This window comes from Felis catus, chromosome C2, assembly GCF_018350175.1.
Source record: "Felis catus isolate Fca126 chromosome C2, F.catus_Fca126_mat1.0, whole genome shotgun sequence".
NCBI lineage: Eukaryota > Metazoa > Chordata > Mammalia > Carnivora > Felidae > Felis > Felis catus.
Genome location: NC_058376.1, coordinates 13427787 through 13454709, shown reverse-complemented (window position 1 = coordinate 13454709; position 26923 = coordinate 13427787). Strand labels below are relative to the sequence as shown.

Sequence of the window (26923 nt, the reverse complement as noted above, 5' to 3'; positions counted from 1 at the left end):
GGTTTATATAATAAAAAATGTAATAAAAGTCTGGTAGCCAGCCTCTAAGATGTTCGCTATTGACCCCTGCCTCCTGGTGTCCACACCCTTGCACAGGTGTCCACCCTCCTAGCTTGAACCTGGGTTGGCCTGTGGGACCAGTAGGATGCTGTGAAAAGTGGTGGTGTGTGGCTTCCAAGGCTGGGTCATAACAGACATGGTGGCTCTCCTGGATCACTCACGCTGAGGGGAGCGGTTGCCATCCTATGAGGATGCTCAAGCAGCCCCATGGAAAGGCTCATGCAGGGAGTAACTGAAGCCTCCCACCAACCTGCAGGCAAGTGAGGAAGCCATGACCTGGGCACATCCTTCAGCCCCAGTTGAGCCTTCAGATAATAGCAGCCCAGCCAATGTCTAACTACAACCTCAGGAGTAGCCTTAAGCTAGAACTACTGAACCATACCACTTCTGAAATCTACAGCCATAGAAATGATCAGAGATAATAAATGATTATTGCTGTGTAAAGACACTATACGTGGGGTGATTTGTTCACAGCAATGAACAATACAGGAACATGATTTTATTTCAAACATCAGTTATATGGCGGCAAAATGACAAAACTAATCATGCATGATATCCATTCCTGTGGTTTATAATTGATACGCTTCTTTCACTTTTATTCTTTAGTCATATTAGTGCCTAGATACATCTGCAGACATTAAAAACTGAGTATCATTATAAAAATATTTTTTTCAGTCCACGATTTCAATTTGGCAATTGTTTTTTAAGATTTTAATTTTTTAATTTTTAATTTTTAATTTTTATTTTTTTTAACATTTATTTATTTTTGAGTCAGAGAGAGACAAAGCACGAATGGGGGAGGGTCAGAGAGAGAGGGAGACACAGAATCCGAAGCAGGCTCCAGGCTCTGAGCTGTCAGCACAGAGACCGACGAGGGGCTCAAACCCACAGACCACAAGATCATGACCTGAGCCGAAGTCGGCCGCTCAACCAACTGAGCCACCCAGGTGCCCCAAATTTTTTTATTTTTAAAAAGAGAGCAAGTGGGGAAGGGGCAGAGAGAGAGAGAGAATCTCAAGCGGGCTCTGTGCTGAGCTCGAATTCATGACCATGAGATTACAACCTGAGCCGAAATCAAGAGTCGGATGCCCAACTGACTGCACCACCCAGGCTCCCCTAAAGACTTTATTATTTTTTTTCTTATTTAAAAAAAATTTTTTTTAATGTTTATTTATTTTTGAGAGAAGCAGAGACAGAATGTGAGTGGGTTAGGAACAGAGAGAGAGGGAGACACAGAATCACAGGCTCCAGGCTCTGAGCTGTCAGCAGAGAGCCCGACGTGGGGCTCGAACTCACGAGCTGTGAGATCATGACCTGAGCCAAAGTCGGATGCTCAACCGACTGAGCCACCCACGCGCCCCAAGACTTTATTTTTTAAAGTAGTCTCTACACCTAACATGGGGCTATTAAAATAAATAAATAAAAGTAGACCACATTTGTAATTGTTTGGGTAGTTAAATTCATGTGCCAGCCCCTGAATTTTGCAATTGTAAACATTTATCGTCATGAGGTATTCAATCTATGATCAAATGTGAAGGTATTTTTTGAATCTAAAGGAGTAAAAATTGATTTCATACCTGTTACAGGCAAGGTACTGTCATAAAACAAAGGTGAGTGAGATGTGGCCGCTCTCTTCAAGGAATAGATTCTAGTAGGAAAATTAAGACACATGTAGTACACAGACCCACATTTTGATGGCTAAATGCCATTCCCAATGAAGAGGAACCCAGGATTCTTTGAGAAAGACCAAACAGGGAATGTAGGAGAGGAGGGACATTTCTACCACAGAAAGCAAGATCAAAGAGCAGTGGTGTCCTGTCATGAAAACTCAGAACCAACTTGAAGGAACTGCCATGGGTCTAAGGGAGCATCAAAACCAATAATGCACTGATGGTGAATGGATAAACAAAGTGTGGTATATACGTATACACAGGAATATTATTCAGTCTTTTTTTTAAATTTTTTAAATATTTATTTATTTTTGAGACAGAGAGAGACAGAGCATGAACGGGGGAGAGTCAGAGAGAGGGAGACACAGAATCTGAAACAGGCTCCAGGCTCTGAGCTGTCAGCACAGAGCCCAACGCGGGGCTTGAACTCACGGACGGCGAGATCATGACCTGAGCCGAAGTCGGACGCTCAACCGATGGAGCCACCCAGGCACCCCTATTATTTAGTCTTTAAGAGGAAGGAAGTTCTGACACATGCTACAACATGGATGGACCTTACGCTAAGTGAAATCAGCCAGTCATAAAAAGACAAATACCGTATGATTCCACTTACAGGAGATGCCCAGAGAAGCCAGATTCACAGAGGCAGAAAGTAGAAGGGTGGGTACCCCAGGGACTGGGGGAGGGGAATGGGGAGTTCTTGTGTAATGGGTATACAGTTTTGGTTTAGAATGATGAGAAAGTTCTGGAGACGGATGGCGGTGACGGTTACATAACAATGTGAATGGACTTAATGCCACTGAAGTGTACACTTCAAAATGGTAAATTTATGTTATGTATATTTTACTGCAATTAAAAGGAAGAGAATACTTAGAAATGATTATAGCCAGGAAAGATGTTCTCTTAATCTAATACATACACTGTAAGGGCAAAAAATAAATTAAATAAATAAACAAACAAACAAACAAATAAATAAGAATAATGACTACAACTGATTGAAGCAGTGGGTTATATAAAAAACCCAGAGCAGAAGGTAAATATGAGTGAACAGAAGTCAGGTAAATTTACGCTCACTTCCAGAGGCAAAGATAAGGGAATGAAATTCCACTATGTGTTTTCTCCAACACCACAGGCAGTTAGCTCACTCCTAACACCATCTACCTGCAGACTGTGTCACGTCCCACAGGTTAAGGGCTCCGTCCCACTATACTCTCCCCCACCCCCGCCCCTTCGGATGCCGATTACAAGTCCAAGTTGTTACCTGTGCTTCTGGTGACCTGCCATAAATTGGAGCATCCCACGATCCCCCCTTGGGTTGAATTAACTTGCTACAGAGGCTCACAGAACTAGCTCAGAGGAACATTTTACTCGCCAATTATTGGTTTCTTATAAGAGGGTACAACTCAGGAACCATCAGATGGAAGAGATGTGTCGGGCAAGGTACGTGGGAAAGGGTGTGGAGCTTCCATGACCTGAGAACTCCGCTCTCCTAGCACCTCCCCTTATTCACCAACCCGGAAGTTCTCCGAACCCCGTCCTTTTGGCTTTTTACGGAGGTTTCGTTACATAGGCAGGACTGATGAAATCACTGGCCAATGGCAACCGATTCAACCTGTATTCTCTCTCCCTTCCTCAAAGGTCAGGGGTCAGGGCTGACATTTTCAACCTCTATTCAACCTCTATTTTCCTGGTAACTGGCCCTGATCCTTAGACGCTTTCCAAAAGTTACCTGGTTGATATAAACGCACGTGCGGCTGAGAGGGGTTTGTTATGAGTATCAAGACACTCTATCGCTATCGTCACTTTGGAAATTCCAAGGGTTTTTGGAGCTCTGGGCTATAGATGGGGACAAAGACCAAATATGTATTTATTGGACATCACAGTATCACAGACATCTTCGAGGAGAAGTGATAGGGCGTCCAAGCAGAGCAAACAGCCAAGGGAAGGGTTTGAGGTGGGACGGCGCTGGTACAGCAGAAGAGCAGCACGAGGCCCACTTGGCTAGAAGCCGGAGAGCGTGGTTCTTGAGTAAGAGATGGGGCAAAGAGCTGGCCGGCGGGAAGGCAGGACATGGGACACGGGAGGGCCCTGTGATATGTGTGGACTTACTGCTAAAGGAAGCCAGCGGGGCTGCTGGGCAGAAAGAACATGTTATAAACCTGAAAAAATAAAAATCAAGTGTCAATGAAAATGGGAGGAATCACACACTCTCACGCATGAGAAGGTACATCTGGTAGCAAAGCGCATAGTCAGGGTTCTTTGGAGAAACAGAACCAACAAGATGCACATACGCCTGTGTGCGTGCGTATGCGTATACCTGTATAAAATACAGAATCAGCTCACCTGATTATGGAGGCTGAGAAGTCCCAAGATCTGCAGCTGGCAAGCTGGAGAACCAGGAGAACTCATCGAAGTTCCAGTCAGAGGATAGGAAGAGACGGATGTTCTGATTCAAAGGGTCAGGCAGGAGACGTTCCCTCTTATTCAGTCTTTTTATTCTATTCACGTCTTCAGTTGATTGCATGGGTCCCACCTATACCGGGAGGACAATCTGCTTTACTCAGTTTACACATTCAAATGTTATTCTCACAAGAAAAGAACAGCCTTACAGATGGTCAGAATGAAGTTTGACAACATGTCTGCACCTCCCCCTCCCCCCGCCCCCCCCCACCGGCATGGTCTACTCAAGCTGACACATAAAGTTAACTATCATAAGAAGTATTGGTAGCAACATAGGTGCTCAGCCCAAGGGGATTTATAATTAAAGTGTAGTAAATGGAAAGCATAAAATGTACTGCTGACCAGTTGCAAGCAATGAAATTGTCTCATATCACCATATGGATAAAACAGAAAAAAACGATCAGTATCAGGTAACAAGGTAAAAAACAAAACAAAAGAAACAAACTTATTTTTATTGAGACTCTAGAATGAGACCTAAAAAATCTCCCCCCATCAAAAAATCCCCAAATCATAAACTCATTGTGATATTCAACAAAAAGAGAAAGTTCCTTCCCCTAAAACAATGCATTTGCCACCACTGATGGTAGCCAGCGCTATAACTCCTTACTTGGAAAATGGATTATTAAAGAGAAATATGTGAACATTTATTTTACCTTTCCTACAGAAACTGTATTTCAGGATGACCAAATGGGCCTGAGGGATGAGAAAAGTCTCTGCTTTTTACAGAAGGAAACCAGTTAATTAAAAAAAAATTTTTTTAATGTTTATTTTTGACAGAGAGAGAGAGAGAGAGAGAGACTGAGCATGAGTGGGGGCAGAGAGAGAGGGAGACAGAATGGGAAGCAGGCTCCAGGCTCTGAGCTGTCAGCACAGAGTCCGATGCAGGGCTCAAACTCACAGACCACGAGATCATGATCTGAGCCAAAGTTGGATGCTCAACTGACTGAGCCACCCAGGCACCCTGGAAACCGGTTAATAAATGTACAAAAGTCATGATATAAAATCCCCATTGTGCAAACTCTAATGAAAAAACTGACTCAAGCAATATCCATCAGCAGATGACACACCCTTTAGGTGAAAGACTGACGGCAAACAGGGTACCAAGTGTCATGCCAGAGATTACTTGCTGGTTGACAGGGGGAAATGCAATTTTTTTTAATGTTATTTATTTTTGAGAGCGAGTGAGAGAGAGTGGGTGAAGGGCAGAGAGAGAGGGGGTAGGACAGAGGATCTGAAGCAGGCTCTGTGCTGAGAGCAGAGCCCGATGCAGGGCTTGAACTCACGAACTAAGAGGCACCCAGGCGCTCCGAGAAACACAATTCTACACAAGCGATCATGCTGCCAGAACTCACCAGATCCTAGCATTATTAGTAATAGGGCAGCCAGATATTCTAAGCAACCTGGTGAAGCCCACAACATCACTTTTAAATATTCTTACTAAAAATATTTAATATTTTTGTTAAGTCTAAGCAGGATTCTAGATTTAAATACCAGGTGACAGGAAGTATAGAAGACAAGTTAAATGACCACATGAGGAAGAAACCAGCCAGATTCAGAATGGGAGAGTAACTGATTTGGTTTTCTCAATAAGACAAGGATATGAAACAAAGAAAAAACGGGGAGTTGTTCTATGCTAATTCTAACAAACCAACTGTACTAAAGTTTTTTTTTTTTTTAATTTTCTTTTTTTGAGCGTTTATTTATTTTTGGGACAGAGAGAGACCGAGCATGAACGGGGGAGGGGCAGAGAGAGAGGGAGACACAGAATCGGAAACAGGCTCCAGGCTCTGAGCCATCAGCCCAGAGCCTGACGCAGGGCTCGAACTCACAGACCGCGAGATCATGACCTGGCTGAAGTCGGACGCTTAACCGACTGCGCCACCCAGGCGCCCCTGTACTAAAGTTTTTTTAAGGACAACTGGAGAAATTTGAATGTGGGCTAAGTGGAAGAAGATGCTAAGGAATTAATTTTCTTATGGCGATGAAGGAATTATTCTGGAAGACACTGTCCCTTAAGGTTGAGCTGCTGTGATGTTTGTAACTGACTTTAACATGCTTCAGGAGGGGCACCTTGGTGGCTCAGTTGGTTAAGCATCCGGCTCTTGATTTCAGCTCAGGTCAGGATCTCATGGTTTGTGGGATTGAGCCCTGCGTCCAGCTCTGTGCTCACAGCACAAAGCCTGCTTGGGATTCTCTCTCTCTCTCTCTCTCTCTCTCTCTCTGCCTCTCCCCTGCTCACCCTTTGTCTCTCTCTCAAAATAAATAACCAAACATTTTTTAAAAATAAATAAAATGCTTCAATAAATTATATAAGACAAAGCATGAAGCAAAAAGTGGCAAAATGGTAATTGTTCAATGTAGGTGATAGGTTCACTAAATCATTCTCTGTACTTTTCTGAATATTTAGAATTTTTCATATGTGAAAATTAGAAAGAGCCAGTGGGGCTCTTGGGAAGAAGAAATTCAGGAGCTTTAGGAATCATTTCACATATAAATGTTACATCCAAACAGAAAATGGTGGGTCTAATTCTTGCTGACATATTTATCTTTCCATTAAACCTGTCTCAGAAAGATTATTTCCTCGACGCAGTAAGACAACACAAGTTCCGGTTGTTAAGAGAAATTCTAGGTCATAACGTGGTGAAACTGGCCAGACACCCAGCGCTCTATAGTAGATTGGGAACTCCAGCTCAGGGCCCAGGAATCTTGGGTTCTCCAGAAGCCTGGGGCTTCTCACCTGGGCCTGCCTATTCTTACTGCAAAGTGGGGATCTGTATCTGTTCAACCGCACAAACCTAACTTACAACCATGTGTAGTGCTCCAGCATAGGGTTAGCAGCTGCCAGGATGAAGGATGCCCCTAAGGGGCTTCCCATCCTGTAGGAAAGACAGTAGAGAGACAGGTAAAGTCCAAAAACCTGCGGGTGCTGATCAGGGTTACGAAGGCAAATAAATGAAGCACTGAACGAACAGAAAGGGAAGGACTGATTTGGGCTGGGGTCAGGGATCATCTCAAGAAAGACCAAGTCTGGAAGGGCAGCAGGTTTTCTTTTTGAAGCAGAAGAGAAGACACACGGCAGGCCATGTCATGAGCCACAGCACAAAGGGGTGTCTGGGTGAGGCCAGATTAGTGGGAGCAGCAGATGAAAAACCCGAGACCAGATCGTGGCAAACCTCCAAGCAGTTCCTTTGATTCTGGTGCCCAAAGCAGCAAATGCTCGAGGGCCAGAGAGGAAAACCAGGAAAGTTGGTGTTTTCAAAAGGTGATTCTGGAGAGGTAAGGAGGACCAGCTAGAGAGGAGAGAGGACAGAGGCAGGGGTCATTAACCTTTTTTGTGCCATGGGCTCCTGCTCAGGATAATGTCCCTAGGTGCTGCTGTGGTCTGAGTGTTTGGTCTCTCACAAATTCACATGTTGAATTCCTAACGCCCAGTGTGGTGATAATTAGGACGTGAGGTCTCTGGGGTGGTGCTCAGTCAGGAAAGTGGAGCCCCGCAAGTGGGATTAGTGCTCTTCTAAAACAGACCCCACAGAGCTCCCTGCCCCTTCCGCATATGGGGACGCAGCCGGAAGCAGCAGTCTGCAACTCACTAGAACACTACCAGGCCGGCCCCCTGATCTGTCTTGCAGCCTCCAGGACTGTGAGAAATTAATGTCTGTTGTTTATAAATACCCAGTCTCTAGTACTTTGTTATTACAGCCTGAATGCATTAATGCATTAAGACAAGTGCAGAAAGTCAAGTGCACAGGCTGACAAAGGAAACACTGTTGAAATTCTAGCATCAAAATGTATTTAAAATTTGATATGTAATATATGTGCTTCTTTATTAATACACAGAATGACAAGATCTAGTGATGAGTCTAATAACTTAGGATTTCAAAGGAATGATGAGTGTAAATAATAGTCCATATCAGTTGTAATGTGATACAAAAACATCTGGAATTTCCATGGGTGACATAGACACTGGTACTGCTATGGTTTGCTGTCTCTTCATAATTTACAAGACTAATGAATTTTACTTCGAGGTTGGTGGAAATATCAACCTAACTGCTTTCCCAGCCAACTGTAAGGCCTCCTGAGTTCTATCCAAGGACCCCTTGGGACACCAGTTAAAGACTCCTGGGACACCAGTTAAAGGCTCCTGAGCTTGAGGGTGCCCTGTTTCCCCTGAAAATAGATACAGCACTGATGGGTAAATTTTTAGGATCTTGTCAAGTTCAGGGAGAATCCATTTTCTTTACAAGGTCTGAGTTCACTGATTCTTTTGGGTGAGACGGACTGGAGCACGATATTAACTAAGGCTCTAAGTGGCTCCCCACAGGTGAGGTATTAACTATAGAGAGGAAAGAACACCTTTATAGTGGAGAACTATCCCAGATATTATAATGTTGACCACAGAGCAAGTGTCCAACATTCAAACAATAATAATAGGACACACTGAGATCACAATACTCCAGACCCAAAATGTGTAACCAGAATAATCTCAAGGAAGCAATCAGATAAGCCCCAATTAAGGGGCCCTCTATAAAACTAGGCACTTGTCCTCTAAAAAATGTACATGTCATGACAAAGTAAGGCAGAGGAATGCTTCCAGATTATGGGAGATTCAAGAGATTTGACAATTAAATGTCTTGATTAATCCAGGACTGGAGCCAAGCTTGAAAACAAAGGTTTATAAAAGATATTATTGGGACAACTGGCAAAATATGAACATGGAAAAAAAATATATATATATTTATTTATCTAAAAATTGTTTTAAAGTTTATTTATTTCTTTTGAGAGAGAGAGTGTGTGAACATGGGAGGGGCAGAGAGACAGTGAGAGAGATAGAATCTGAAGCAGGCTCCATGCTGTCAGCATGGAGGCCGATTCAGGGCTCGAACCCACAAACTGTGAAATCATGACCTGAGCCCCAACGAGTCAGATGCTTAACCGACTGGGCCACCTAGATGTCCCTACAATACTATTGTTTAATATATTTTCCATGTTCGGGTGGAAAATGTTTGGGTGGCTCAGTCAGTTAAGCATCCAACTCTTGATTTCAACTCAGGTTATGATCCCAGGGTCATGGGATTGAGCTCACAATGGGCTCCATGCTGTCTTGTGATTCTCTCTCTCTCTCCCTCTGCCCCCTCCCCACCTTGAGTTCTCTCTCTCTTTCTCTCTAAAATAAAGCAAAAACAAACAAACAAACAAACAAAAAGTATTGTATTAATACTAATTTCTTGAATTAGATGATTTTTCTGAGATTATATAAGAGAATGTTTTTGTTGTTAGTATATTCTGAATTATTTAGGTGTAAAGGGTACATATTAGTAGTCTTAGTGATTCGGCAAAAATGTCTCTTTTATTAGACAGACACATAAATATACATATATATACATGTATATCCAGACACATATACATACATATATGGAGAGAGTGTTCATGAACAACTGTGACATAAAAATAAAAATGTTGGGGCACCTGGGTGGCTCAGTTGGTTGAGCGTCTGACTTCAGCTGAGGTCATGATCTCACGGTCCCTGAGTTCGAGCCCCGTGTCAGGCTCTGCGCTGACAGCTCGGAGCCTGAAGCCTGCTTCAGATTCTCTCTCTCTCTCTCTCTCTCTCTCTCTCTCTCTCTCTGCCCCTCCCCTGCTCATACTCTATCAATCTCTCTCTCAAAAATAAATAAACATTAAAAAAACCTTAAAATAAATAAATAAAACTGTTAACAATCGGTTGAATCTAGATAAAAGGTATAAAGAATATCGATCTATCTACCCACCTACCAACCTATTTCTTGTAAAAAAAAAAAAAATGAAGTCTCCCTGAACTTGGCAAGATCCTATTTACCCATCAGTGCTGTATAGATAGAGCTTATCTATAGTGATATCGAGAGAGAGAGAGAGAGAGAGAGAGACAGAGAGAGAGAGAGAAGGAGGGAGGGACAGAGAGGGGGAGAGGGACAGAGAGAGAAGTGTAATTCAGGATAATACCAGAAGTGCTATTTCTAGGTCAAAGGTAAATACTGTGTACTTTTGTTAGATACCGCTCAATTCCCTTCATCAGGGGATGTACCATTTTGTATTCCCACCACCGGGTGTGAAAGCCTACTTCCTCACAGCCTCGCCACAGAGTACTTTGTCAAGATTTTGAGGTTTTGTCCTGATGACAGGTGCACTGTAGCTTAAATTCGTGTCTTGTGACATGCACAGGGCTTTCATTCTTCTACCAGGTAAGTGGCTCCTAAGACCTTATTTCAGAGAAATGGCTTCCACTTAGGCTCCAGGTACTTGCTCTTCAACCCCAACCCCCCTTTCTTCCCTGTCTAGACAGAAAAGGTCAGTCAGACTGTAGGAGTGGGATCCTCACTGTCATCATCATCATTATCAAATCTGCCTAGACAAGAGAGGGCACTCAACACATTTGTGCCAGTGGTACATTGGCACGGAACTGGACAGCTTCCCCTCCATCTCTTACATCTTCCATCTCAATATCCACAGCAGCCTCCTCTGGGGGGCACACAGACAACACCCTCCGCATTGAGTGGTGACAAAAAGGAGGTTCAAGGAGATGAAGTGGCTTGTCCAGCCTGTGAGTGGAGAATTTAGGACTAGGGATCACACGTTTGGGTCCCTACTGAGTGCCTGTAAAGTTAGGGTACGGTCCCCAAGACTACCCTCACTTCTGACACCACTGGCAAGTCCAAGGATTCCCACAACCACCCTAAGTTCAAGAATTCACTAGAAGAACTCTCAGAACTTGCTGAAACCTAGTATACTCGCTGCTATGATTTATTAAGCGAAAGGATACAGATTAAAACCAGCCAAGGGAAGAGACACAGAGGGTCCAGGAGAGTTCCACACACAAAGCCTCCAGCTGTCCTCTCCCAGTGAAGTCATGGACAGTGTCAACTCTTGGAAACAATGTGTGGCAATATGCATGGACTACTGCCAACCAGGAAAGTTTACTCAAGCCATGGTGTAGAGTTAATTTTAATTGGGCTCTGATCGTGAGGACACGGTCAGTTGCCCACATGGCTGACCTCAGTCTCCAGTGTATCCAAGGATTGAGCTGATACTGCATGACCAACACCCCCACACAAATCACATTGTTAGACCATCTGGCACGGCCCAAGGATCCAAGTAAACAAAATCACTCTTATCAGGGAGGACATTCTCAGGGTTTAGAGATCACCTCCTGGCTGAGGGCAAAGACGAGATCTCTCTTTGGGCAAGGTTAATTCTTTACTGCACAGCGCCCTTTCCTTGTAATCCATTATGATAAGTGGGGGTACCTGCTCACCGTCACAGAGGGCTCGGCCTCTGCACCCACGCATCTGTGATGGAGTAATCCCCCTGGCTGAGCACCAGGACTGGGGAATGGAATCCAAGCATAACAGAAGGGACGATGGCACAGGGGAACTCAGGAGTGAACTGAATGATGGCCTTTGGCAAGAAAAAGTACAATCGATACTGGTGACTGTGAATTTGCATCTGATACTTTTCTCTGCTCACCAAGGGTGGAAGAAAAGTGCTAGTTTGAGCCCCCTGTCTATTGGGTCAGGCCCGGCTGGCCTCAGTATCATTCTCTGAGTGCATCCGGGACCCCTAGGTGGTGCCCATTTTCAGTTTAGGAAGCAAATTTAAAAAAACAAACAAAAAACAAAGAAACAAAAACAAGGAATCCAAAAGATTAACAAACCTCAGCCTTCTATCAAATCACATTTCCTGCTGAGGTACTGTTACAGTGAAAACTGGCTTGCAATTTGTGCAAAAGGTGTTGAGTTCGCCTCTTTATTTGCTTTTTAAATCTTAGCCGTGGGAATGTTGTGGACATTTGGAAAAATATTCCACCCCCAAATAGGACGAAGTTCAACAGAGATGAGGCCAGGGGTCATAACAGAGAGGAGAAGGAGAGGATGGGGTGACAGGGAGTTGGGAGTGAGCAGAGAAGTCTTGTTCACTTTCCCTCAGAGCTTCCTCTACCGTGTGATCTGAAGGAGGAGGACGGGAGACCTTTGCTCTGGCTCCCTGAGCCCATCCCAGCTACTCTTTTCAGGATTTCCATTGTCTTCCAGCCTTCCCTGGAAAGGACCCCACAGCCACAGGCAGCTGTTTTATTTCTTCATAACACAGAAGCCTGGAAAGACCCAAACCCAACACCTGGGTTACCAAAGCGTTGGTGGGTGCTTATTTGGGCATAAAATTGAAATAAGACTTTTTATTCGAGACTTGCTCCTCCCTGCCCCCTTCCTCTTCCCTGTCTCATTCCCTCAAAGGAACCAGAACCTTCCTCCCAGGGATACTTTACTTATTGATTAACAAGTATTAACTGAGCATCTATTAATGCCAAGCATCGATGGGAGTGATGATGGGGAGACACAAATGATAAAAACAAACCAGAAAAATACCAGCGGGTGACCATTGCTTACAGGTGAGTAAAATAGTGTTTGGTAGAGAATGGGTGGGTGGTTTTCCCATGATCAGGAATGGTCTAAGAAGGTGACACTGAGGGGCACCTGGCTGGCTCAGTCAGAAGAACATGCAACTCTCGATCTCAGGGTCATAAGTTCGAGGCCCACATTGGTTATAGAGATTACTTAAAATAAATAAAAATTTTTAAAAAAAGGTGACATTGAAATAAAGGCTTGAAAGACAAGAATGGGCCAGCAATGTTAAGAGCTTCTGTGGGGAAAGAAAAGGGAAAAAACCTTGACTTGATGAACCAGCCCTGACTTGCCCCGGAAGGTGTGGAATCAACTAGGGTGAACTGAACTGACTGAAACATGGCTTCTACACCTTGTGGAATGAGTGAAAGAGAAGTTAATAGGGAAATTAAGAAAGCTACAGTTCTCTCCAAGAGGGGGAGAGGCAGGTTAAAGAACAGGGCTGTGGGCTGCTCTACTGAAACCCACCAAAAAGTCTCCAGGGTCTTCCTACCAGATTTGCCCCAGTGGGGACCTGCATTATTTTCAGCATAGTGAAGTGGTAATGAGCAGGGACGCTGGCATCAGATGGATAAATCTTTGAATTCTGAGTGTGTGACTTTAGGCAGAAACTTAATGAGTTGGAGCCTCAGTTTCCTCCTTTGTAAAAGGGGTATAATGAACTCTCCCACTCAGGGAGGTCAGGAGGGCTAGATGCAATGGCCTGGCACAAGGGACCACAAAGGGCAGTGCCCAGCCCTTGGGGTGGCCCAGGAGGACTGCTCAGAGGGATAAGTAGGGTTCCCTTTGGCAGCCCCAGGGACAGGGTTAGGGTCAGGGTCTAAGAAAGGAGTAAGGAATGTCTTTACAATCTGGTGGGCTCTCTTCCAGCAAACTCCTGGCAAAGGCCAAAGGGCACTATCTCACGCTGCTGTTACATAACTGGTTATATAACTGCTTATGGGGAAACATAATTCTACTGAAGGCTGCGATTTAACAGAACCATTTGTAATTGTTTTAAAACACATCATTTCCCCACACCAACATGGAAACAGCCAGCAAAACAGGCAATGCAGGTGGCTTGTGACCGTGTGTAAGGTTCGGATTTCTAGGGATTGTCAACATAAACTGAAAGAAAAAGGCAAAAGTAAGCCCATCTTGTTTTGGGACACAGTAGATCAAAATTCCAGTCCTGCTTGAGTAGCCTTGGGCAAGTTGCTTAATCCTTGCTACTCAAAGTGTGGTCTGTGTGCCAGCAGTAGAAGGATACTTGGGAGCTTGGTGGAAATGCACAATTTCAGGCTCCACCCTAGATCTGCTGATTCAGAGCTTGCATTATTAACCAGATCTCTAGGTGATTTTAGGCGCGTGAGAACTGGGGAAGCATTCGTTATACTGCATACCTGAAATACAATATTGTATTTTAACTGAAAGTATTATTATTGTTATATCTTTTAAGTAAGCTCTATGCCCAATGTGGGACTTGAAATCATGACCCTGAGATCAAGAGTCATATGCTTTACTGTTGGACCCAGCCAGGTGCCCCTTAACTAACTGGAATTAAAATGGAAACTTAAAAAGCCCCCCCCCCCCAAAAAAAAAAAAAAAACGAACTGGGGAAGCATTTAACATCCCTGAGAGTCACTCTCCTAAGACAGGGGTCAAAGTGGCTTTTAAACAAATTAAATATAAGTATAAACAGCTTTTTTTTTTAATTTGCTAAATCATTCTCACCAATTTATTCTTCCCAACAAGTTTTCAAATCCTTTGTAAGCACTCTGCCAAAAAAGAAACCCATTGGAATTCTCATTAGAATTGCATTAAAAATATAAAATAATTTGAGAATTGGTATCTTTATAATATTTTCCTATCCAGGAACATGGGCTGTCTCTATACTCAGTCTTTTTATTTTTTATTCAAGTATAGTTAATATGAAGTGTTGTATTAATTTCAGGTATACAATATAATGACTCAATGATTCTATACATTACTCATAATGATCAAATCTGCTTCACAAATTTTTATGTCATCCTTGTGTAGGGGTTATATTAATCTTCTTCGTATAGTCCCGATTTTAGTATATGCGCTGCCAAACAACCAATAAATATACCCAGCTTTTGAACAATTAAAAATTAACCAGGGGGTGCCTGGCTGGCTCAGTTGGTGGAACATGCAATTCCTGCTCTCATGGGTTGTAAGTCCCAGCCCCATGCCGGGTGTAGAGATTACTTAATGAAATCTTTAAAAACAAAATTAAGCAGAACAGCGAGTAAAAGTGAAAAAGCAAAGTCCTCCTCCACTCCCCAACTCCTCTTCATCCCACAACTCCTGCCCCACCCCACCCTCAGCCACTCCCTGAACCTTCTCCAGCTTGGCCTGGTATTGGGTCTTTCTCCTCTGCAGGCAGGCAACCCCTGCACTCTAGGCATTACTTGCCTGGAGTTTGGGGGGTGGCAGTGGAAAATCACCCTCCCGCCCACAAGCCAACATGCTCTTCAAAGAAGTGTTCACTCTGATCTGGCTGACAGATCACTCCCTTCTTCCAATAGAGCCCATAGGAGGCGATGGTTCCAGGTCAAAAACTGGTCCGGCCACCTCTTAGCAAGTTATGAGGGGAGGTCCCTACACCTCTCTTAAGAACGTCAGGTTCTTGGGGCACCTGAGTGGCTCAGTCATTTGAGCAGCCAACTCTTGATTTCAGCTCAGGTCGTGATCTCATGGTTTGTGAGTTCAAGCCCCACAGCGGGCTTTCTGCTGTCAGTGCAGAGCCCGCTTTGGATTCTCTGTCTCCCTCAATCTGCCCCTCCCCTGCTCATGCACACACACACTTTCTCTCTTTCAAAAATAAATAAACATCAAAAAAAAAAAAAAAAAGAATGTCAGGGTCTTGTCACATATCACTTATATTCTTGGTTTGGAGCATCAGTTGTTATTCCCGGACAGGGGTCTGCTACAGTTCTCCAAATCTGCAGTTGGTGGATTGACTCCAGAGACAGAATCTGTCCCAATGATCATTTCATGGTCAGCTCCTTCAATATGAACGTGACATGATCGAAATATGACTTCCCTTCATGTGGGCCATTCTAGACGCTCTAAGGGAAATCAACCAGCATTTTGGGCTTCTCTGACTGCTCAGATACCTTCCATCTTTCTCCAGTTTTAAGAGTCTGGGCATCTTGGCCCAACTTAAAATCTAAGGTTCTCATCCGTCATCTCAACTAATGAACAATAAATATTATATACTCTGCTAATTGCTGTGTAAAATGATTCTAGTACCAATCCTAATGTGTGTGTGTTGGGGGAGGGGCTCCCCACACCGTTCAACAAGTATCCGGACACCAGCTAAGTGTCCTACAGTTCAACTCAATTCTGCCACCATCTACCCAGAGAAAGCATCAGATTCCACAGGTTGAGGTCTCAGTCCTGCAAGAATGGTCTCACCACCCCTCAACCTCAGAAGCTGATCATAAGCCCAATTTATCACCTGTGCTTCTGACCAGCCAGCTGTAGATCTGAGGTTCTAATGGCCCCCTCCTTGGGCTTGATTAATTTGTTAGAGCGGCTCACAGAACTGAAGAGGAACATGTCGCTTGCTAGATTACTGGTTTATTATCAAAAGAGGATATGCCTCAGGAACAGCCAGCTAGAAGAGATGCATAGGGCAAAGCGTGGGGAAAGGGTGGGGAGCTCCCATGCCCTCTCCCGGGATGCCACTCTCCCTAAAACGTGTTGACCCACCCACAAGCTCTGTACACCAGTCCTTTTGGGATCTTGTGGAGATCTCGCTGGATAGGCCTGACTGATTAAACCACTGGCCACTGGTGAGATCCAACCTCCAGCCCTTCCCCCGCCTAGTGTAGGGCAGGGGAGGCGAATTTAAGTTCTGACCCTTGAGGCACATGGTTGGTTCTCAAGGCAACCGGTTTCCATCCTTAGGTGCTTTCAAAAGTCACCTCGCTAATGCTCTTATCACTTATGGAATTGCAAGGGCTTTTTAAAGGAGCTCTGTGCCAGACATGGAAAAAGATCACATATATATTTCACAAATATCCTTTCCTTAGCGAAATGCGGACTTGAGGAACATAAGCAGCCTGCATCTTCTTTTGATACCAATTGATTGATCCATCAAATATTTATTAAGAGTTCGCTCTGTGCCAGTGCTATGCTGGCACTAGTGGTTTCATGATGAGTAAGACAGGCAAGGTCAAGGTTGAAGAAGGACACTCCTGTGAGCTGGCTTTCAGTTATTTCTAATTCTAAAGGAAAAGACTCTCTGAAAACTGAAAAACTTACCTCAGTCTTGTTGAAAGTAAACTGAAGCATATTAAACATTTTAAGACTTGGAACAAAAATCGACCACAATCAGACAGCACCCAATCTAACAGATAGGAGCCCCAAGGAGCTCCTAGCTGAAAATGAAAGACTTTTATAGGCAGAAGGGAACAGGAACAAGAGAATTATACTGGGCAAAAAAGTGGGTTGGTTACTGAAAGGTTACTTTTCTTTGGGGACGGCAGGGAGTCTCTCAGGTAGAACACCTAACTATTGCTGATTCCTGACTGACTGGTTTAAGATTCCATTTCTGGGAGAGCCAAAACTGTAGTTCAATTAATTCTCGGTTTGGTGATGTGGGGCTTAACATAAGCAACTCAATTTTGGGCTGGCTGGCTTGTTTTTAAGTCCCAACCAAAGGTGAATTTTTTTTTTAATGCCTATTTATTTATTTTGAGAGTGAGAATGAGAGACAGAGGGTGAGCAGGGGAGGGGCAGAGAGGGAGAGAGAGGATCCCAAGCAGGCTCCACGCTGTCAGCATAGTGGGGCTCAAACTCATGAACCATGAGATCCTGACCTGAGTGGAAATCAAGAGTCTGATTAACTGACTGAGCCACCCTGGTGCTCCAACCAAAGGTGAATCTTATATCCTAAAAATTTGCTTCGTAGTATTTTTAATAGTTAAGCATTAAAAAAAAACTATAATATTTTTGGAAAAATTAACACAGTACATGAACATGGCAAAGTCAAATGACCCAAAAGGCTATACAGGTAAAAGTCCTTCCCTTCCCTCCCAACCCTGTTTCTGGCTCCCTCTCCCAGGGCTGCTAGGTGAAGTTTTGGACTTAATGCCTAAGTGGGGCCTCCTGGCCAGCTCTCCTTCTCCTCAGTCCTATCTGAGATCTTTGGACCCGAGGGCTTTGGCTTGCTGGACAAAGGGGGCGGGGGTGAGGACAAGTCCCCAGTCCCCACATGAGGCCTTGAGTTCTCATACCCCATCAGCTATCGGGAGTAGAGATAGAAGTCATTCATTCTCAGATGCTTATTGATTGATCCAGGCATTTGGAATACACTGGCCAGTAACAAACAAGTCTCTGCACCCATGACAGCTCACATTCTAACGTGGGAGGACACGGTGAAATGCAAACATGAAAAGTAAATTACAGGAATGAGTAAACCTTCCTTCTTGGAGGTGGAGAGCTGGTGGCAGCGGGGTGGGGGGGGGCGCGACGAGTGCCTGGCTTAACGTTCGCCTTCTTGCTACTCTCACTGCAAACTAAAGAGCTTTAAGTTGGGAAGTGGGCAGTGCAAGGGGTCAGTGGCTATCACCGATGGCTCTAAAACGAACACATATTTCTGCGCTTCCCTTCAACAACAAAAATAAAACAGACCTCACAACACAAGAACCCAGTGAATGACCAATTTTTCATCTTTAAGCAGTGCTCTTCTAGAAGAGGAGCCATTTCTGATTTCCAGGAAGACTTCTTATGGCCAGTGGGTTGGAGGTGGGGCCCAGGAAGAAAGGAGTGAGTGCACATCACTCACAGGGGCCACAATCCTGGACAGGCCCTCGTGTGTGAAATTCCCTGGTGTGAAACAAGGCAAAAATGACCCCTCTTCACTCTTCCCTGTTCCTTCGCTTACTTGTTTTTAATTGCGATAAAATACACATAACAAAAAATTTACTACCATAACCCTTTTTTAACGTTTATTTATTTTTGAGACAGAGAGAGACAGAGCACGAACGGGGCAGGGTCAGAGAGAGAGGGAGACACAGAATCCGAAACTGGCTCCAGGCTCTGAGTGGTAAGCACAGAGCCCAATGCGGGGCTCAAACTCACGGACCACGAGATCATGACCTGAGCCGAAGTCAGACGCTTAACCGACTGAGCCACCCAGGCGCCCCTCATAACCATTTTTAAGTACACAGTTCAGTGGTACCAAGTACATTCATATTTTGCAACCATCACCACCAGCTACCTCCAGATCTTTTTTTATCTTGCAAAACTGAAACTCTATCCCCATTTAACAACAACCCCCCATTCTCCCCTCCCCCAGCCTCTGGCGCCCACCATTCTACTTTCTGTTGTCTGTGGCCTCCTCTGGGTCCCTCATACAAATGGAATCACACAGTGTTTGTCCTTTTGTGTCTGGCTTCTATCATTCAGCATAATGGAAGGTAACCTCATGGTTCACTCCTGTTGTAGCAAGTGTAAGGATTTCCCTCCTTCCTGTTTAAGGCTGAGTAATATTCCACTGCATCTCTGTACCACATTTTGTTTACCCATTTGTCCAGGGACACTTGGGTTGCTTCCACCTTGTGGTTATTTCAAATAAGGCTGCTAAAGAAACATGGGTATACAAATAACTACCTGCTCATGAGCTGCTTTCAATTCTTTTGGGTTTATGCCCAGAAGTGGAGCTGACCTCCTTACTTTTCTTTTTTAAATTTTTTTGACGTTTATTTATTTTTGAGAAAGAGAGACGGAGTGTGAGCAGGGGAGGGGCAGAGAGAGAGAGAGAGAGAGAGAGAGAGAGAGAGAGAGAGAGAGAAAGAGAATATGAAGCAGGTTCCAGACTCTGAGCTGTCAGCACAGAGTCCGATGTGGGGCTTGAACTCACAAATCATGAGATCATGACCTAAGTCGAAGTTGGATGCTTAACTGACTGAGCCACCCAGGCACCCCTATAATTAATGTGATTTGAAGCCCTGTACTATAAGGCACTGAAAGGTTAACAGAAAGCACATGTTATAAGAAAACTGTAAGGGGGAAAAGAGCCCTGATCAAGTGGCATATGAAGGAAGGTAACTGTTATTATGAAGGGGGGCACCTGGCTGGCTCAGTTGGTGGAGCATGTGACTCTTGGTCTGGGGGGTTGTGGGTTTGAGCCCCATGTATAGAGGCTACTTAAAAATAAAACCTTAGGGGCGTCTGGGTGGCTCAGTCAGTTAAGCGTCTTTGGCTCAGGTCATGATCTCACAGTTTGTGGGTTTGAGCCCCACGTTGGGCTCTGGGCTGACAGCTCAGAGCCTGGAGCCTGCTTCAGATTCTGGGTCTCCCTCTCTCTCTGGCTCTCCCCTGCTCATCCTCTATCTGTCAAGAATAAATAAACATTAAAAAAGTTTTCTTAAAAAATAATAAAATCTTTAAAAAAATTACTATCATTTTTGGTAATAGTTTGGTAAAACCAAACATATTCTACAGACCTTAGGTACTCAGTGTGTGTTTTGTCTGAATCAAGACTCATGGGAGTCTGACGATATTTAGTTCCTTTAATTGTATTTAACATGCAAAATTAGAATAACCAAATAAAGTGTGGCTAGCAGACCAGCAGCAGCAGCAGGTCCTGGCGGCCCATTAGAAATGCACATTCTCAGGCCCCATCTTGGACCTGCTGAATCAGAAACCCTGAGGGGTGGGGTTGACTCATCTGTTCTTTAACAAGCTCTCCAGAGGGTTCTGACGCACAGAAAGTTTGAGGTCCTCTCAGGTGGAGAAAGTGAAACACTTTTTCCTCAATATTGTGGGAAGCGAGGGAAAAAGAGACCTGCAGAGGCAACAAGTACTTCCTCTCTCCCTAGTTCTGAGGGCTGAGGCAGAAACACAGAGAGAGACATGGAAGATCTTGAGAACTTTAAGAGGGTTAGTGGCATGCATACAATAGCGGGCGGAAGAAGATCAAAGGTCTTGGAGAAGGTCCATGTGAGGAGACATTTCAACTTGGCACCAGGCGGGTGCAGCCGGGTACGGAGGGAAATGTCAGGAGAGGGAGGTCTGAAGAGCTTCACGTGGCCTATGCCTGGTCCCTACGGCACCTGAGGTTTCTGCGGGCCCCAGTGTCGGAATACAAAGAGGCCAAATCAACCGGTAGGCACGCAGAAGACTGGGGGCAGGGCAAAGAAGTAGGGACCTGGTGATGAGGCGAATGGTTGGAACCACAGGTGGGACCAGTGACACCACAGCTGTCACCCAATCCAGAACCCATACTGGACCAGCTGCTCCGCAGCAGAAACCAACAAGGACCCTGATGACATCACATGGATAGAAGGTGCCCTCCTCCACTGGTGCCCAGAGTCTATCCTGGAGTGCACTCTCAGGAATGGGGGGAAACTCAGCATCTACCAGTGAGACAGGAGACTGTCCACAGTCTGAGGAAGGCAGGCTTCTCCAGATGGAGAAGTGTGGGGTTTGGGATAATTAATAACCTCCTCCGGAAAGTGACTAGCATTTATGAGAAAATAATTAAGCAATTTTCTCATAGACTCTGATGAGATTAAGCGCCTCTGAGGGCAGTTAGATTTACCCGCACTGTCTTGTTATGAATCACCTGAAGCGCTAACCATCAGGCTGATACTGAATAGACAATCGTTCACCTGACAGTCCTTTTTGAACCTAACGTTAACAATATTAGTCAGCTTACTTTTTTCATTTTTTTGAGAGACAGCGCATGCACACAAACAGAGGGCAGAGGGGGGAAAGAGAGAACCTTAAGCGGGTTCATTGCCCAGTGCAAAGGTTGTGGGGGGCGGGGGGGTTCTGACATTAGGCTCAATCTCACAACTGTGAGATCATGACCTGAGCCAAAATCAAGAGTCTGACGCTGAACCAACTGAGCCACCCAGATGCCTCTGGTCTCCTTACTTCTATCAAAAGTTTTTACCAAAAGAAATCTCTGAACTGGCTTTATTCCATGCCTTGCTCCCCTATAGCAAATTTAAATAAAGTTTTATGCATGCTCATAACAAGTTCATGAGAAAGTTCCTTTAGCGTCTAAAAAGCACTGAGTTAATCTAAAACAGTGGTTTTCTGGGGGCGCCTGGGTGGCTCAGTCGGTTGAGCATCCGGCCCTTGATTTTGGCTCAGGTCATGATCTCACGGTTCATGAGATGGAGCCCTGTGTGGGGCAGCACTGACAATGCAGAGCCTGCTTGAGATTCTCTCCCTCTCTCTATGCCCTACCCCCTGCCTATGTGTGTGTGCGCACTCTCTCTCTCTCTCTCTCTCTCTCAAAATAAATAAACACTAAAAAAATCAAATCAAATCAAATTGGTAAAAAAATAAATAAATAAATAAAGCAGTGGTTTTCAAAAGTGTGCTCTCTGGGACAACCAGCATTACCTGAGAATACACTAAATGTAAATTCTCTAGCTACACCCAGGTCTAACGGATCATAAACACAGGGAGAGGAAGGTGACTTCTGGCTATGGTCAAGTGAAAAGGTCAGCAAATCCTCTCCCCAGAATGCAATTATAAAGCGAGACAAAATTGACAAGAATGACAATTTCAGTGCTCCGGAAATCGGCCAGAGGCATACGACCATCTGAGAAGTGTTTATGCTTGAAAACTGTTGACCTGTGGGTCAGAACAGAGGATGTCCAAGGCATTCTGGCCTGGGACTGCTTCTATGCCCGCCAGCCCAGTGGGTGTGAAGGCTCTGCCGGGGCGGGAGAGGCCGTGACGGCTGGCAGCCATGCTGCTGTGGTTGAGGGGGGCCCAGGGGGCCCCAGTGTAGGGGACATGATGCCCAGTGACACTGTCAGTGGAAGAGACGACAGCCTTGCCTTTCAGGAAGTATTACAGGAAGTCTTTCAGACTGAAAGGAAGTGACATCAGATGGCAATTAGATGCACAGGGAAAAATAAAAAGCACTGGAAATGGTAAATATGTGGGTTAATATAAAAGACTTTTTAAACATTATTTCCTCATTTCTCCTCTTCATTTCTTTACAAGATATAGGATTATGTAAAGCAACACTCATAGCACTGTATTGTTGGGTTCATACCACATATAAATGTAATACATACAACAATAGTAATACATAAGAAGGGGAAGAGAACTGAGCTATACTGCAGTAAAGTTTCTATATTTTGCCAGAAGTAAATTAGTGTTAATTTCAACTAGATTTTGGTAAGTTTAGATGCTGTAATCTATAGAGCAACTACTAAGAAAATTCATTTTAAAATAGTAAAAAAAAGTTCAGAGGAGTTTCAATGCTATACCAAAAAATATTTAGCACAAAAGAAAGCAATAAAAGAGGAACAGAGAAGCAAAGAAGAAAGAAGACATATAGAAGACAAATAGCAAAATAGCAAATGTAAATCCAAACATATTATTAATTATATTAAATGTGAATGGCCTAGGGGTGCCTGGATGGCTCAGTCGGTTGGATGTCCGACTTCAGCTCAGGTCATGATCTCGCCCTTCATGAGTTTGAGTCCCGTGTTGAGCTCTATGTTGACAGCTCAGAGTCTGGAGACTGCTTCAGATTCTGTGTCTCCCTCTGTCTCTGCCCCTCCCCTGCTCATGCTTTATCTCTCTCTCTCTCTCTCTCTCTCTCTCTCTCTCTCTCTCAAAAATAAATAAACATTAAAAAATAATAAAAATTTAAAAAATGTGAATGGCCTAAACATCCCAATCGAAAAGTGGAGATATTCAGATTGGATAAAAAAAAAGCAAGATCCAAATACATGCTCTCTGCAAGAGACACATTTAGATTCAGAGACACAAATAGTCTGAAAGTAAAAAAATGAAAAAAGATATATCATGAAAATAATAATGATAAGAAAGTTGAAGTGGCTATTATATGGACATCAGCTAAATAAGATGTTAAAGGGATATTTCATAGTGATTAAAGAGTCATTAGATCAGCAATCTACAAAACCCTATTTCCAAATAAGATCACATTCCAATGTAAGGGAGGTTAGACTTCAATGTATGAATTTTGGAGGGGTCACAATTCAACCCACAACAAATCCAATGTCCATCAACTTGTGAATGGAAAAACAATTTGTAGTATATACATATAATAAAATACCATTTAGACATAAAAAGGAATGAACTACTGATACATGCTACAACACAGATTAAGCTCTAAAACATTATACTAAATGAAAACAGTCGGGCGCCTGGGTGGTTTAGTTCATTAAGCATCTGACTGGCTCAGGTCATGATCTCACGGTTAGCAGGTTCGAGCCCTGCGTTGGGCTCTGTGCTGAAAGCTCAGAGCCTGGATGGAGCCTGCTTCAGATCTGTGTCTCCCTCTCTCTCTGCCCCTCTCCTGCTTGAGCTTTCTCTCTTTCTCTCTCAAAAGTAAACAAACATTAAAAAAAATTAAAAAAAAAAAAAAAGAAAGAAGTCAGATGCAGAAGACTACATGTTGTATGGTTCCATTTATAAAAAATGTCCAGAAAAGGCAAATTTATAGAGAAAAAGGCAGATCAGTGGTTGCCTAGGGCTTGGGATGGGAGAAGGGATTAAGCAAAAACCAGCAGGAGGAAACTTATTGGGCTGACAGAGAAGTTTTAAAACTGAATTTTGGTAATGACTGCCAACTATGCAAATTTACTTAAAAAAAAAAAGAAAGTAATCACTGAAGTGTACACTTATAATGGGTGATTTTTTTATAGTATATAAATTATATTTTAATCAAGGTATTTCTTTTTAAAAAGTTTCGGGCGGGGGGGGCGCCTGGCTGGCTCAGTCGGTAAGCATCCGACTTCAGCTCAGGTCAAGATCTTGCGGTTTGTGAGTTCGAACCCCGCATCGGGCTCTGTGCTGACCGCTCAGGGCCTGGAGCCTGCTTTGGATTCTGTGTCTCCCTCTCTCTATGCTCCTCCCCCACTCACACTCTGTCTCTCTCTCAAAAATAAACATTTAGAAAAATAATAAAAAAATAAAAATAAATAAAAACTTTCGGGGGTGGGGACCTACAACCTGGTTTTTAAAAAGCCTTCTAGCTAATTCTTATACTAAGGTGTGCAAATCACTGCTCTAAACTGATTAAACCAGATGAACTTGACATAACATCACTGGCACATCCAAGTCTCACCCAATTCTTACCCACCTAAAGTGGTAGAGGGTCATGAAGACAATTACATCCGCCTAGAGGGAACAAATTACTATATTTTCTTTATAAATCTGAATAGCATGTGTGTTAAATTTGATACAGAGCCCGGACTTAGAAGTGACCCTGAGGTTCAGACCCACATCCAGGTGGACAAGGCCAGCTTGGCACTTCCAAGGTTCCTCAGGCACCCCAGATATATCCTGTCCTGAATGAGGCTCTTTATCCTTCCACTTGCTTTCCTTGGTAAATAGCACCACCATCCACACCCTGTGCCCCAAGCCTGAACCCGGAAACTACATTTGCCCCGCCCCCCCCCCCCATCCTGACCGTTGATAGTCAATGAGGCTAGCAGTTGCATTTCCATTATCTCTCCCCTTTTTTTCCAGTAATGGCCTTAGGCCAGGACCTTATCATGGCTCCCAAAAGGCCTCTCTGCCTTCAGTCCACCCAACCCTTGGTCAGTCCCCACACTCAGATATCCTAGGAATCACCCTCACATATGAACATAATCGTGCTGCTTCCTGCTAAAACTCCTTGGGTGGCTTCTCCTCTTTATCAGTTAGAAACTGCTTTTGACTGCACATAACAGAAACCTGGTTATGCTTGTTTCACCAAATAAAGGTGTTATTTTTCTCATGTGATAAAACAATACCCATTCTCAAAGAAAACCATTGTTAGTTTCTTAAAAAAAAATTTTTTTTTTAATGTTTACTTATTTTTGACAGAGAGAGACAGAGCGTGAGCAGGGGAGGGGCAGTGAGAGGGGGAGACACAGAACCCGAAGCAAGCTCCAGGCCCTGAGCTGTCAGCACAGAGCACGACATGGGGCTCGAACCCATGAACTGTGAGATCATGACCTGAGCTGAAGCTGGACACTTAACCGACTGAGCCACCCAGGTGCCCCAGAAGGAATGTCTTTTTTTTTTTCAAGTTTATTTATTTTTGAGAGTGAGCTAGCATAAGCGGGGGAGGGGTAGAGAGAGAGGGAGGGAGAATCTGAAGCAGGCTCTGCCAGTGCAGGGTTCAAACCCATGAACCATGATATCACGACCTGAGCTGAAACCGAGTTGGATGTTGAACCCACTCAGCCATCCAGCTACCCAGAGATCATGACCTGAGCTGAGGTCAGACGTTCAACCAACTGAGCCACCCAGTTGCCCCCTACAAGCCCAGTGTCTAAAAAAACCCCAAAAAACTCCCAGGTGGTTCTAATGTGGGTCCCAGGTAGCTTCGATTTACAGCTGAGATCTAGACAGAATTATCCAAGAAGACACTGTGGGCCAGACTGAGCCAGAGACCAGCTTGGAACTGCTGAAAATAAAGCATATGACATATGTTATTGATGAGATTATTAAATATCCAGCTAACTGGCAATCACAGTTTGCAAACTTCTAATTGCAGACTGTTCACTCCTGCTTACTAACGTAACAATCTACATTAATTCTTATGCTATTCACTTTCCAACTTTTAAAAATGGCTCCAATACTTCATGATTCTGTGATATAATCTTCTTACAGGGTTTATTGGGAATAGGTTTCAGGTTGGGGGATTTACTATCATCTGCATTTTAATAGCTGCAGAAAAACTAGCTAATACCACTTTTAACGGTTTCTCGTGGGCTTCCTAGTTGTCAGTGCATTTGTTTCTTAGCATTAAAAAATCCTCTCTCTTTCTACTTTGCTTCTTTTGGATTATCCCTAGCTTGGACATTTTCCTACAATTCATATAAAAATATGTTTTCATTAGCAAAGGCCTTGGTGATAATCCCTTTGTGATGTGTGATATGAAGGAGATTAATAGAAAACTAAATATTTACCGAGAATGATGAAGATATAAGGGGGAAATTACTTTCAGTCACAGAAATACAAATGATTCAGGGAAAGAGAAAGATGAGATAAAAGAGAAAAGTAGAAAAATGAGCCCTAGGAAAGGAAGAAGAGGAAGGGGAAAATGGAAACGCAAGACTGAATTTCTAGTCTACCTTCTCACTCACCTCTCAACGACAGAGGTCCCCAAAACACTGATTTTCGTTCTCAGGAATGCCAGAATGACACATCGCAAGCTGCTTAGTCATCTACACAGGCTGCAGTAATATCGGAGACATCTATCCCCCTTCATCATTCCCTATAAAATCAAAGTCTCTCTGGATTACCTGTGCTCTATTCTGACTGTCAAATTCCAGCCACATTCTGGGGCTCAAG

General features: G+C 43.9%; 1 long non-coding RNA gene and 1 other non-coding gene across 2 annotated transcripts in view; both read right to left on the bottom strand.

Annotated features, from left to right (window-relative positions):
* The window catches only part of LOC105260899, an 81012-nt gene that overhangs the window by 50204 nt on the left and 3885 nt on the right, over positions 1-26923 (bottom strand). Inside the window, exon 2 of the long non-coding RNA XR_006584847.1 lies at positions 4074-4263. This is a non-coding gene — a long non-coding RNA (uncharacterized LOC105260899). The remainder of the gene's footprint in view (positions 1-4073; positions 4264-26923) is intronic.
* LOC111556412 lies at positions 14597-14700 on the bottom strand. The gene has a single exon (XR_002735894.1). It is a non-coding gene; the product is annotated as a U6 spliceosomal RNA (small nuclear RNA).